The sequence below is a fragment of the Chiloscyllium punctatum genome, chromosome 1 (genome assembly GCF_047496795.1).
Source record: "Chiloscyllium punctatum isolate Juve2018m chromosome 1, sChiPun1.3, whole genome shotgun sequence".
NCBI lineage: Eukaryota > Metazoa > Chordata > Chondrichthyes > Orectolobiformes > Hemiscylliidae > Chiloscyllium > Chiloscyllium punctatum.
In genome coordinates this window covers 75,690,542-75,703,769 of record NC_092739.1, presented here as the reverse complement: position 1 = coordinate 75,703,769, position 13,228 = coordinate 75,690,542, and the positions used below count along the sequence as shown (strand labels likewise).

The 13,228-nt window shown below is 39.2% G+C and overlaps 1 protein-coding gene across 3 annotated transcripts in view; it reads left to right on the top strand.

Annotated features, from left to right (window-relative positions):
- ociad2 (OCIA domain containing 2) overlaps positions 1 to 7,051 on the top strand; it is a 41,179-nt gene extending 34,128 nt beyond the window's left edge. For all 3 annotated transcript variants that reach the window (XM_072569139.1, XM_072569129.1, XM_072569149.1), the window contains exon 7: positions 6,743 to 7,051. The gene's annotated coding sequence lies outside the window, so the exon portion shown is untranslated. The remainder of the gene's footprint in view (positions 1 to 6,742) is intronic.
- The last annotated feature ends 6,177 nt before the right edge of the window (positions 7,052 to 13,228 follow it).

Below are 13,228 nucleotides of genomic sequence, written 5' to 3'. Positions count from 1 at the left end.
TAACCAGGATGGTTAGATTTGTCAAGCCCTGGGCCCTGGAGGGGGGTCTCCTGAGTTAATACAGGTAAATATACAATGCTCCCATTCCTCTGTTTGGGAGCTTTGCACCGAGCGTAGCTTTTCTGTACTCTGTTTTATTTTTAGTTTTTTTTGCTTTTCTTTTTTTTTGGTGTTGCTTTTCACAGTGTTAGGGTTTGTTTTGTATTAGAGGGTAGGTTAATAGTTAGGAGACAGTAGTTGTATTGTTTTTGTGTTTGTTTTCTTTTTATTACACTGAAATTTGTTATTGATTGTATTTTTCAATAATTTTATATGTTTGGAAAGTTTAAAAAAATTGCTAATAAATATATTTACAAAACAAAAGTCTGTACAAGACAATTTTCTGACTCAACATATGAATGTTCCTACTAGAGAAGGTGCAAAACTTGACCTACTGTTGGGAAATAAGGCAGGGCAGGTGACCGAGGTGTCAGTGGTGGAGCACTTTGGGGCCAGCGACCATAATTCTATTAGATTTTAAAAAGTGATGGAAAAGGATAGACCAGATCTAAAAGTTGAAGTTCTAAATTGGAGAAAGGCAAATTTTGACAGTATGAGGCAAGAACTTTTGAAAACAGATTGGGGGCAGATGTTCACAGGTAAAGAGACGACTGGAAAATAGGAAGCCTTCAGAAATGAGATAACGAGAATCCAGAGAAAGTATATTCCTGTCAGGGTGAAAGGGAAGGCTGGTAGGTGTAGGGAATGCTGGATGACTAAAGAAATTGAGTGTTTCGTTAAGAAAAAGATGGAAGCATTTGGCAGGTATAGACAGGATAGATCGAGTGAATCCTTAGAAGAGTATAAAGGAAGTAGGAGTATACTTAAGATGGAAATCAGGAGGGCAAAAAGGGGACATGAGATAGCTTTGGCAAATAGAATTAAGGAGAATCCAAAGGGTTTTTACAAATACATTAAGGACAAAAGGGTAACTAGGGAGAGAATAGGGCCCCTCAAAGATCAGCAAGGCGGCTTTTGTGTGGAGTCGCAGAAAATGGCGGAGATACTAAATGAATATTTTGCATCAGTATTTACTGTGGAAAAGGATATGGAAGATATAGACTGTAAGGAAATAGATGGTGACATCTTGCAAAATGTCCAGATTAAAGAGGACAAAGTGTTGGATGTCTTGGGACGCATAAAGGTGGATAAATCCCAGCACCTGATCAGGTGTACCCTAAAACTCCGTGGGAAGCTAGAGAAGTGATTGATGGGCCTCTTGCTGAGATACTTGTATCATCGATAGTCACAGGTGAGGTGCCAGAAGACTGGAGGTTGGCTAACGTGGTGTCACTGTTTAAGAAGGGTAGTAAGGACAAGCCAGGGAATTACAGACCAGTGAGCCTGACATTGGTGGTGGATAAGTTGTTGAAGGGAATTCTGAGGGATAGGGTGTACATGTATTTGGAAAGGCAAGGACTGATTAGGGAGAGTCAACATGGCATTGTGTGTGGGAAATCATGTCTCACAAACTTGATTGAGTTTTTTGAGGAAGTAACAAAGAGGATTGATGAGGGCAGAGCAGTAGATGTGATCTATATGGACTTCAGTAAGGCATTCAACAAGGTTCCCCATGGCAGACTGATTAGCAAAGTTAGATCTCATGGAATACAGGGAGAACTGGCCATTTGGATACAGAACTGGCTCAAAGGTAGAAGACAGAGCGTGGTGGTGAAGGGTTGTTTTTCAGACTGGAGGCTTGTGACCAGTGGAGTGCCACAAGGATCGGTGCTGGGTCCTCTACTTTTTGTCATTTACATAAATGATTTGGATGTGAGCATAAGATGCACAGTTAGTAAGTTTGCAGTTGACACCAAAATTGGAGGTGTAGTGGACAGCGAAGAGGGATACTGCAGATTACAACAGGATCTTGACCAGGTGGGCCAATGGGCTGAGAAGTGTCAGATGGAGTTTAATTCAGATAAATGCGAGGTGCTGCATTTTGGGAAAGCAAATCTTAGCAGGACTTATACACTTAATGGTAAGGTCCTAGGGAGTGTTGCTGAACAAAGAGACCTTGGAGTGCAGGTTCATAGCTTGAAAGTGGAGTCGCAGGTAGATAGGATAGTGAAGAAGGCGTTTGGTATGCTTTCCTTTATTGGTCAGAGTATTGAGTACAAGAGTTGGGAGGTCATGTTGCAGCTGTACAGGACATTGGTTAGGCCACTGTTGGAATATTGCGTGCAATTCTGGTCTCCTTCCTATTGGAAAGATGTTGTGAAACTTTAAGTGTTCAGAAAAGATTTACAAAGTTGTTGCCAGGGTGGAGGATTTGAACTGTAGAGAGAGGCTGAACAGGCTGGGGCTGTTTGCCCTGGAGCGTCAGAGGCTGAGGGGTGACCTTACAGTGGTTTACATAATTATGAGGGGCATGGATAGGGTGAATAGACAAAATCTTTTCCTGGGGTGGGGGAAGTCCAGAACTAGAGGGCATAAGTTTAGGGTGAGAGGGGAAAGATATAAAAGAGACCTACAGGGCAACTTTTTCACACAGAGGGTGGTACGTATATGGAATGAGCTGCCAGAGGAACTGGTGGAGGCTGGTACAATTGCAACATTTAAGAGGCATTTGGATGGGTATATGAATAGGAAGGGTTTGGAGGGATATAGGCCAGGTGTTGGCAGGTGGGACTAGATTGGGTTGGGATATCTGGTCGACATGGACAGGTTGGACCGAAGGATCTGTTTCCATGCTGTACATCTCTCTGACTCTAAATAAACAATAATTGGAAAGATCATTAATGTTTTACAAGAGAAATCAAGGATAGTATTAGATTAAAAGTAGAACCTTTATGCATTAGAAACAAAAATGGTAATCCTAAGGATTTGAGGCATTTTTGAAAATGTCAAAGGGTGACCAAAAAGTTGATAGAGGGGAAAAATAGAATGTGACTAAATTAGGCTGGAGCATGAAAACAAATTCTAGAAATTTTACAATTATCTATAAAAGTGAATAGCTAAAGCAAAGGTTTGTCCTTTACAGGCATCTATAGGTCAAATTAAGAGGATTGTGGAAATGTGGAGATATTAAAAATATTTTATGTCATCCTTCATAGTTGCATACCCTAAATTATATACCAGCAAAAAGTGATAACCTGGGGTTAAGGTTGAGGAATTTAAGGAAATTAGTATTGACAGAGAAAGGGTTTTGAAATAATTTAACAGACAAAACCTTGACTTTTCAGTCCTGGGAGTTTTTTTTTCCTGCTCTACAAATCCAGTCTGGGAAAAAAATTATGTTTCCCAAGAACATTAAAATTCTGGTCCTGTATGGTGGGAGGGGAGAACCAAGGCATGGTGGGTAACTTTGAAAACAGGGTGTCTTCTGCTGGGTGTGGAGGCAGACGCAGTAGAAGGTTCTTTATGTCAGATTTTTTAAAAAAGCAATAAAATAACAGAAAAAAAACTCATCCTCCCCATTCCCTCACCTTAATACATTCAAAAATCCCTTCCATGCCAATCCACGTTAACAATTTCCTTCTCCCCACTGCCCATGTTTCATCATATCCTCTTTGCAAACCAGTGTTTCTTCACCAACACCCAAAGACCTTTATGGCCCTTATGTCAACTTATTAATACAAAATTAACATGCCAACTTATCCAGTATCTTCCATGGGCAAACCTCAGTACCCATGCTGAGATGAAATAAAATTCTTCTATTGACGAATTCACAATATCAACAAAAACCTCTCATTGATTAACAAAAGTTATTCACTACATTTAACTTTATTCGATCCTTTATGAAAACAAGCATTGGAACTCCTATTCACCACTTCTAACTGTCAATCAAACTATGAAGTGACAGGCAAACTGCTGTAATAATGAAAGTTTTGTTAAATCAGTCAAGCAGCTCTCATATAACATGAGAAAGCACAAGATAGAGTGAGAAAACAAGCATTTTTAATATCCAAGACAGTTTTAAAAATACTTAAATAGCAATTTTCAAATGCTTTTGCAGTTACCATTAACAGTTCCTTTTGACAGTTTCCTTTAACAATTTTGGTGTTACTTATTGAGTACTTTCTTCATAATTTCAATCAGTTTGATAGTGTCCATAAGTTTCTACATTTTGTACACATATTCGTATCTATGTGAAGGGCACTTGAGCTCCTCCAGAGGTGTTCTGGGACTGTATCCAAAATTGTGCCTTACCCATCAAAGCAACTCCACACAAGTTCAAACCTGCTCCCAGCTGTGATGAGGATACAAAGAGGCATCAAAAATATAAAGACATATTAATTGAATTAACACCAAATAGCAAAAGCAGTGTAATGTTTGAAAATATGAAGTTATCCATTTTGTTAGGACAAATAGAAAAAGTTTTTTGAAAAGTGTAAAACTTGTGAATATTGAGTGGAAACACAATAAATTAATATACAGGTACAGCAAGCAATAAGGAAGACAAATGCCATTCTGACTTTTACAACAAGGGTATTGAAGTTTTGTTTATTTGTTCATGGTTATGGGTATCAGTGAGTAGGCCAGCATTTATTGCTTATCCCTAATGGCCCAGAGGGCTGTTAAGAATCAACCACATTGCTATGGGTCTGGATCACATGTAGGCCAGTTTAGTTGGGATAGCCTCTGCTCAGTCTCGCCAGTGTACCATACCTCAAGAGCATCCTTGCCTGCAGTGTATAGGGTGAAGGCAAGGATGCTCTGAGGTATGGTACCTCGATGAGACCGAGCAGAGGTACAGCACCGGATGAATGGACACAGCACAACAATCACCAGCCAGGAGTGTTCCCTCCCATTTGGGGATTGCTTCAGCGGTCTGTGACATACAGCCTTGGACCTTCGGGTGACCATTCTCCATGGCGGAGATCGGAACGGCTACAACATAAAGTGGCTGAGCAGAGGCTGATAGTCAAGTATGGTGATGGCCTCAACTGGGACCTTGGGTTCATATCACAGTACAGGTGACCCCGCTGCACTACACACTCTGTCACACACATGTGTACACACCCACTACAGATCCATCATTTGGAGATGCCGGTGTTGGACTGGGGTATATAGAGTTAAAAATCACACAACACCAGGTTAACACAGGGGGCTAACACCTTCAACATATTGTCTAGCTATCACCATTGTTAACAGCTAACCCGAGAATGCAACTTTTAAAAAAAGGGTTTTGTGATTTACACATGAAAGCAGTGAAACTATCACTGTATTCTAACAGATGAAAGGCTTAACAGACAATCAATTCTTCAATGTATAATTTCAGTTACATCACACTGCAAATTTTTGCTATAAATTCTGTGTTACGATCGAGCCCTCCACAATCACCTGATGAAGGAGCGTCGCTCCGAAAGCTAGTGTGCTTCCAATTAAACCTGTTGGACTATAACCTGGTGTTGTGTGATTTTTAACTAACTACAGACCCATATACCCTCAGACACATACATCCATACAGACCCTCTCTCATACACAAACTCTCTTTTATACGCTCACACATACAAACTGCCCCCACACTTACACCCACACACGCACCCTTCACAGACTTATACCCCTTTACACTCACACACATAAACATACTCTCTCACATACACTCGCAACCCCCCCCCCCCCCGCCCCACCTCCACGCCACGTGCATGCGCACACACACACACACACACACAAGCTTGTGGGGTGAATTTGCACTTGCAAATAACTTTTTATTTTGCTCAAAAACTGCATGAATTCATGTCAGATTCTGTAAATTCCTTTTTTAGAAATAGAATCAGCCTGAACATTGGGGCACAGACAGACAGATTTTAACCTCACACCTTCAGTGCATTATCTAGCTGAAATGGCACCTATTGTTAAAGTTCACTTGAGAATGTAACTTCAAAAAAAGTTCTGAGATTTACATATGAAAGAACTGAAACCAACATGGTCATTCTAAAAGATGAGAGACTTAACAAATAACCCAGGACTTTTTCAATGTATCACTTCGGTTGCATCACACTGTAAACTTTTGCTATAAATTCTGGGTCTTACGATCTTATACTCCACAACCACCTGATGAAGGAGCAGCGCTACAAAAGCTAGTGCTTCCAAACAAACCTGTTGGACTATCACCTGGTGTTGTGTGATTTTTAACTTTGTACTCCCCAGTCCAACACCAGCACCTCCAAATCATGGATAAGAGGGTTATGCTATGATGAAGTTGGGTCTATGCTTTCTGGAATTTAGAAGTATTTCTTTGAAGCATACAAGATTCTGCAGTGATTGATTAGGTTGATACTGAGACGTTTTTCCTGAATGAAATAGAGAACATAAGGGTACGCACTCGGGATAAAGTATTCAGATGAAAAATTTATTCACTAAATGACTGTGAATCTTTGGAAATTGTCTGCCCAAGAGGGCTGTGGATGCTTAAACTTTAGGCTGAGACTGATAGACATTAGGACATTCAGAGAATCAAAGGATATGAGCTGAAAGTGGAAAAATAGAGCTGGAAAGATAATTATCATATTGAATAGCAGAAAGAACTCCAGTAGCCTTACAATTCTACTCATATTTCTTATGGTCTTTAAAATAAAGCTATCACTTCATCTCCATTGTTGCTTTGTATAGATTATTTTTTACATTTAATTGTGGGTATAACATACTGTTTGGTTTCTACGAACACAGTTACTTGTGTGTATATCAGCCTGTTTGGTTTCTATGAACTGCAGAATTCTTAAGTATTTGACTTTTGAAAAATGCTTTTTTTTTACAGTTCACAGGTTTCATAAAGAATACATCGTCGTGCCTGCAACTTGGTGGAGAAATTCTGTGGTGTAGCTCTCCTATATTCTAAACTATCCTACTTTTAGCATTTAAAATGTTGCATTAGTCTAAATAATGAGTATAAATAATGTGTGGCATGTTTTATTCATGGTGATTTACAAACTACAAATGCTATAAAAAGTGTGATTTGAATTCATCAGCTATTTTACTATCCTATGTACAGTAATCAGTGGGCTAATTTGTATTTCTAATGCTCTTTACAGTTTCCCATAATAAACTGAGATTTTTTATCACAGTATCTTGTCTTTGAAGGGGGCCAGTCCTTGGTCTTCTCATGTATTAATTAAGAAATGTTGTAGTAGGAATGCTACCTGTTTATGTTAATATATTTATCAGTCAAGTTAAAGGTGGTTGCAAATATCAAACAGCTATTGTTGGTTAAACTATATCAAAATTGTCAACCCTGGGCCGTTCTTAACAATGGCACCAATGGTGTTTCTGTGTCTGCAATGTCAGGGGGTTGGTTAACTCAGTTGAATGGGGTGACCCTCAATATAAAATCACCACCAGTCTTCTCTCTTTAAGGAGAGAGCAACTCTATGATCATTTGGGAATTTGGTGACTACCTATTTGTAATGTACACACCTGTTTATAACAAGGAAGACATGATATTTGGGATTTCTTGTGATGTCCAAGATACTGCCATCTCCCCACCAAATTAACTCCTCCAGCCCCAAACAAACTGTGATGACAGCTGCAACGTGGATAGGTAGAAGCAACACTTACCTGTTTGGAAATTCTCAAAACCGCTTGAAAGTTACTGAAATGCATTTCATTTCAAATTTCTACCCCTCCACTACTCAGTATTTTCATCTCTTTGTGCAGCTGTGTTGTCTTATTTTAAATAATCAATGGTTGGAAACTGAGTATAGTTTTTTAGACTTGTTTTATCTCAGTAGTGCAAGGAGAGATTTGCCTTAATTATTGTGCTGAAGCAAAGTTTTAAAAAGCATTGTACTCTTTTCCATCCTCTCATTCACATTTCAGTGTTCCTCCACACACAGCAAATAATGTCAAAGGTTAATGTATTAAATTCTCCATCATGCAGCCAGGGAGTAAACAATCAATCTGGTTCTGGATGTTGCCCCCTGTCCGAGACTGTTTTCTCCAAAGCCATTCTTAACATTGTCTCCTGTTTATACAGATGCCTATGGACACTCGACTTTCAGGTGCATAAGCACCACTCCATACAAAGTTGAAATCTGCCTTCTACTTCTAGTACAGAAGGATAATTTAACCCTTAGAGTCTAAAAGTCTATGCTTTCTCGAACAGCTGGAGAGGACGTGGCACCTAGGAACACTGAAGAATGGACTGGTCCCACCAACTCCTTTCCTAATGTATATCCGAATGAGGATGATCAAATTATGGTTAGCCCCAGCCTTCAAGCTAAACACCATGTCAGTCATTTTATCAGCTGAGTCCTCTGATGTGGAGGCGGTGTGACAAAAACCTGTCATAATTGGTTGGCTGATTTATGGATTGGCAATGCTTTTCTCGGGCCTCTGAAAGTAGGAAGGGTGTGGATGTTTATATGAATATTTCCTTGTGTCTGCTGTGAAAAGCTGCCACAGTGTATAGTTATTGTGTGCATCAAAGAAAATCTTACGTTTGCACATGAGAATCCTATGCTCTTTTCCAATGAAAAGGAAACATCAGCAACAAGGTGGAAGATGTTTTCACAATAATTCAGGGATTCAAAGCTGAACAACTGATTTGCGTATCGCAACTAAACCGGCAAATTGTAGGAAGAACTTTCATTGGTTTTGAAATGGTATCAGATCATAAGCACAAATCATCCTGTATTTGATTGTATGCTGTTCAGGTCATCTGTGATTCCTTCATTCTTCAGCTGTCTTCATTTCATCCACTATTTGGAGGCACAGTAGGATATTCATGACTCTCAAGCTTTAACAACAACTTAGATTCATATAGCTCCTTTAATGTAGTAAAACATCCCAAGTCTCTTCACATGAGCATTAACAAACAAAATTTGATACTGGACATATTGAAGATAACAAGAGGTGACCAAATTCATTTTAAGACTTTTCCTAAAATAAGTAAGAGAGAAAGAGAGAAAGGAGTGGCTCCGAGTGAATTTCAAAGCCTGTAACACTAGCAGTGGAAAACATGACTGCCAGTGATGACTGATTGAAATTGGAGATATGAACAAACACAGAAATTAGTCGGTTACTCATCTGTTTGAGCCTACTCCATATTCGAGAAGATAATGGAGTCACAGCTAATCTGATTTTGACCTCAATTCTACACTCCTTGATATTCCTCCCCCAATAACCTTTCACTCGTTTGCTAATCAAGAATCTATCCCCCTCTGCCTTCTCTGCCTTTTGAAAAGAATTCCAAAGACTTTCAACCCTCTGAAAGAAACTTAACTCTGACCTAAGTGGATGACCTCTAACTTAAGACAGTGACCACCAGTTTTGCAGTCTTCCATCAAAGGAAACATCCTTTTGACATTCGCCCCACATCCCCTCAGGATCTTGGATGTTTCAGTCAAGTTGCTTTACACTTATAAACTCCAGCAGACAGAAGCCTAGCCTGTCCACCCTTTCCTCATAATACAACTTGCCCATTCTGGGTATTAGTCTAGTAGACCTTCCTCTGAATTGCTTGCAAGACACTGACATCTTCCCCTTAATACCAATTGGTCTTAGAAGACCAATCACAGGCACAGTAATTCAGAGTGGTTTCACCAATGTCTTGTAAACTTGCAGAGTACTTGATTTTTTTAAAAACTTGATTACAATCACTTGTATAATTAGACTTAATGCACAAGAGACAAGAAATGGAGAAACACAAGTAGTTTGTAACATTCTGGGACTGGAAGAATTTGAAGACAAAAAATAGGACAAGGTCATCAAAGTAATTGAAAACAAAAGTGAGCATTGTAAAATCAAGATGTCGTGAGTGAACACAGATGATGGGAGAATAGGAATTATTATGAGTTAGGAAACCAGTATGTTTATGGAGGGTAGGATTCCAAATTATTGCTCTAAAGCAGAGCAGCAGTAGCCAAAAATGGCATAACAAAGGCTCTGGATTCTGTGATACCAAAATACACAACTGTGATGTGTGAATAATTAGCTGTTTCTCAGCTGAAATGCTGATCCATATTTCTGCAATACTGGTCAGTATTGGAACTGTTATAAATGTTGCATATTCATGTTCTAAATGCTTTCCTTTTGAAAATAATCCTTGGTTTCCTGGCCAGCTAGTAGCCTGCTTACTATTCTTAATCCAAAACAGAAAGTGCTAGAGAAACTCAGCAGGAGTGGCCGCATCTATTGAGAGATGCACAAGAGTTAACATTTCGAGTCCTGTGACCCTTCACCAGAGCCTGATAGGAGGAAATCATTGAGGGTCACTATCGGTTTCGATAGGGGCCTTATTACATCATGAAAATTGATATAACTAAAGTGTAAGTCTGGGCTCGGGGATAAATTGGAGAGATTAAATCTTAAATAAAAGAGATGAGTGGGAACGTATGGAAACTCAGATCCGATGATGTTGACAGGAAATGCAAGGAACACAAGGGTCACCAAGATTGAGAAGCTGAGCCTGAGATTCCCCTGTGATATCTTCCATCTTTATCTGAATTGCAAGTGTGCAATGGAAATGAGAAGTGACTGCCACCAAATCTTGAATGGGTGGAATAGGTGTCTTTTTTCTGTCTGAGGGAGCAGGCTCTACTTGTGAGTGATGGGAGGACCTTCAATGGGCAATCAGGCACTAAACATTATATGGGCTGAAGTAATTGTATCTACATCACTGAATCCTGCAACAACATCTAGTGCCTGCTAAACTGTCTCTTCATGGAGAAGCCACAACAGAAGCTCCCCTTCATGATGCAGAGAAGGTTCACCTAGCCCACAGTCTATTGTCATTTCCTCCAGATGATTAAGGGGCCTTTGCACCACACACTGAGACTGTCCCAGGTCACCACCACCAAATGGTGTCATCTGTTGGAATAGGACTTGTATCCAAAGGGGTAGGTGGCCATCCTATCCCAGTGGCTGTCAAAGTGACAAGTTGCACTATTATGCAAATGTCTGCTTCCATTATTCACTGGAGACCTTTAAAGGTCAGCCATGTTATTGGAATATGATGTGGCCTGGTAGTTACTGCATTCACCTCCTGCTCCCTTTCACTTACTTCTCCTCACTTGTGAATCATGCTTTTTCTGATATATCTTTTACACCCGCCCCTGCTTCAGAGTGGCAGTAGTTGCGTTGATGATGCGACTGGGGAGACTGTACTTGTTCTTGTGGAAATAGTTACCAGTTACATAGCACTTACAGAACAATGGCTTCATACAGAGGCTAAAAATCTTGGAAAAATGAGAAGATTGCACTAAAACACTTGAAAAGGCCTGTCAATTGTGTGCATTGGAACATAAAACCTCAAATTTTACAATTTTAAAACTTCCAGGTTTATGTATTTATCCATATTGCATAGAATAACATATATGATATCTCAATGCTTAAATAGTCAATGGCGATGTTGTGACCAGAAAGGTTAAAGTTAGGGAAAAGCATCTGAGCTTTGGAAAGTATCATGGAAAGGTTTTTTGGGTGGAGGGGAGTCCATGAATCAACCTCTTGTACTTGTGCCATTTTTTTAAAATGCAGGACATGCTGTTACAGATGATGCAGACTCTGGTTGGTTTTGAACAGGCTGATTGTTTCTTTGTATTTAACCACAGTGACTCATTGCACTTGGTTTCTGGGATTAATAATTATATTCATACTAGACAAAATTTTCCACCTGCCTTCCAGCATGCAGGCTTGCACAGGTTTTAAATAATAACTTCAAATTTTTAATAATATGCCACTATTAACATTAGTATGGGTTTGGTGAAGTGACAGATTCCTGGTTTAATGAGACACACAAACACTTTGTGAAAGACCCTGGTTAAGAATCATCATCCACTGAACTCAGGAAGTGTGCAAACAGTTTGGTTTTAGCATTTGGGAAATGTTTTACAATCAGGAGTATTTTGACTCTTGGCTTTAAGAAATGACATTTTATTGTATAAATAAAACAGAAATAACGTATTATTATTTTAAGCATTTTTGTTATCTATCAGATTTAATTTTGATGTTTTTAATACGTCTATATTAGTACATGAAGTGTGTGGTCTGCTCTCAATTTGGTGTTTTGTATTTGGGTCACTGTTGGTATTATTACTGGAAAAATCAGATCCCAGACTAAAATCTGGTTTGATAGATCATATTTTGTTTTATTGGTATTAATGAAGTGGTCTTTCACTGAAACTCAACACACAATCCTGCAGATTCAGTTTCAACAATAAAACAAGTTTATTACACATAAGAAATGAAGATTAGATAGAATAAGCCAAAATATTTACATATAAATATAAATGTAATAATTTCAAACACTTTATACGCTCACCAGAGAGGATTTCCTTCTCTCCCACATCTGTAAGGCTTGACCTAATCATAGCTTCAATTCCCAGTCTTGAAAATCTGATAGTTTCTTCCTTGAATTTTAATCCAACTGAGCTTAGACTATCTCAGTTTCAAATCACCTCGGCAGAATTTTTACCAAATCTTCAGGTCTGAAACTTTCAAACTACTGACATTGAAGTCAAATTTTTATTTAAATGGGAAGCAGTCTCAAATTGATTCAGTATCGATGACATTTTTGTGTATGAATCACAGAAAGTGGGTATGCAGATGTAGCATAGAATAAGAAAGGCAAATGGAATCCTGGCATTTATTGAAAAAGGGCTGGACTATAAAAGAAGTGTTGTTACAATTATAAAAGGCATCGGTGAGACCACATCTGTAAATACTGTGTCCACTTTTGGTCTCCTTACTTGAGAAAGGATATGGTGGTACTGGAAGCTGTTAAGAGGAGGTTCACCAGGTTGACTCCAGGAATGAAAGAGCTGTCATATGAGAAGCGGTTGAATAGCTTGAGCTTGTACTCACTGGAGTTCAGAAGAATGAGGGGGGCTATCTGATGGAGATATATAAAATGCTACAGGGGCTTGATAAGATAGACATTGAGCAGATGTTCCCACTTTTGGGACAGTCTCAAACAAGAGGTCATAGATATAAAGTGAGAAGAGGTAAATTCAAAACTGAGATGAGGAGAAAAGACTTCTCTCAGAGGGTTGTGAATCTGTGGAACTCACTGTCCCACAGTGCAGTGAAGGAACAATCAAATCAACATATTCAAGAAAGAAATAGGTATGTTTCTGATGAAAAGCAGGATAAAAGATGATGGGGACCAGGCAGGAAAATAGAGTTGAGACCAGGATAAGATCAGAGCTGAAATTCTTTGGCAGCATCCAAGGAGCAGGAAAATCTTTTTTAGGCCGGGCAGTCAGGTTTGTAGATTTTGGGCAGGAGGTAGAAACGGGCGGTGCGG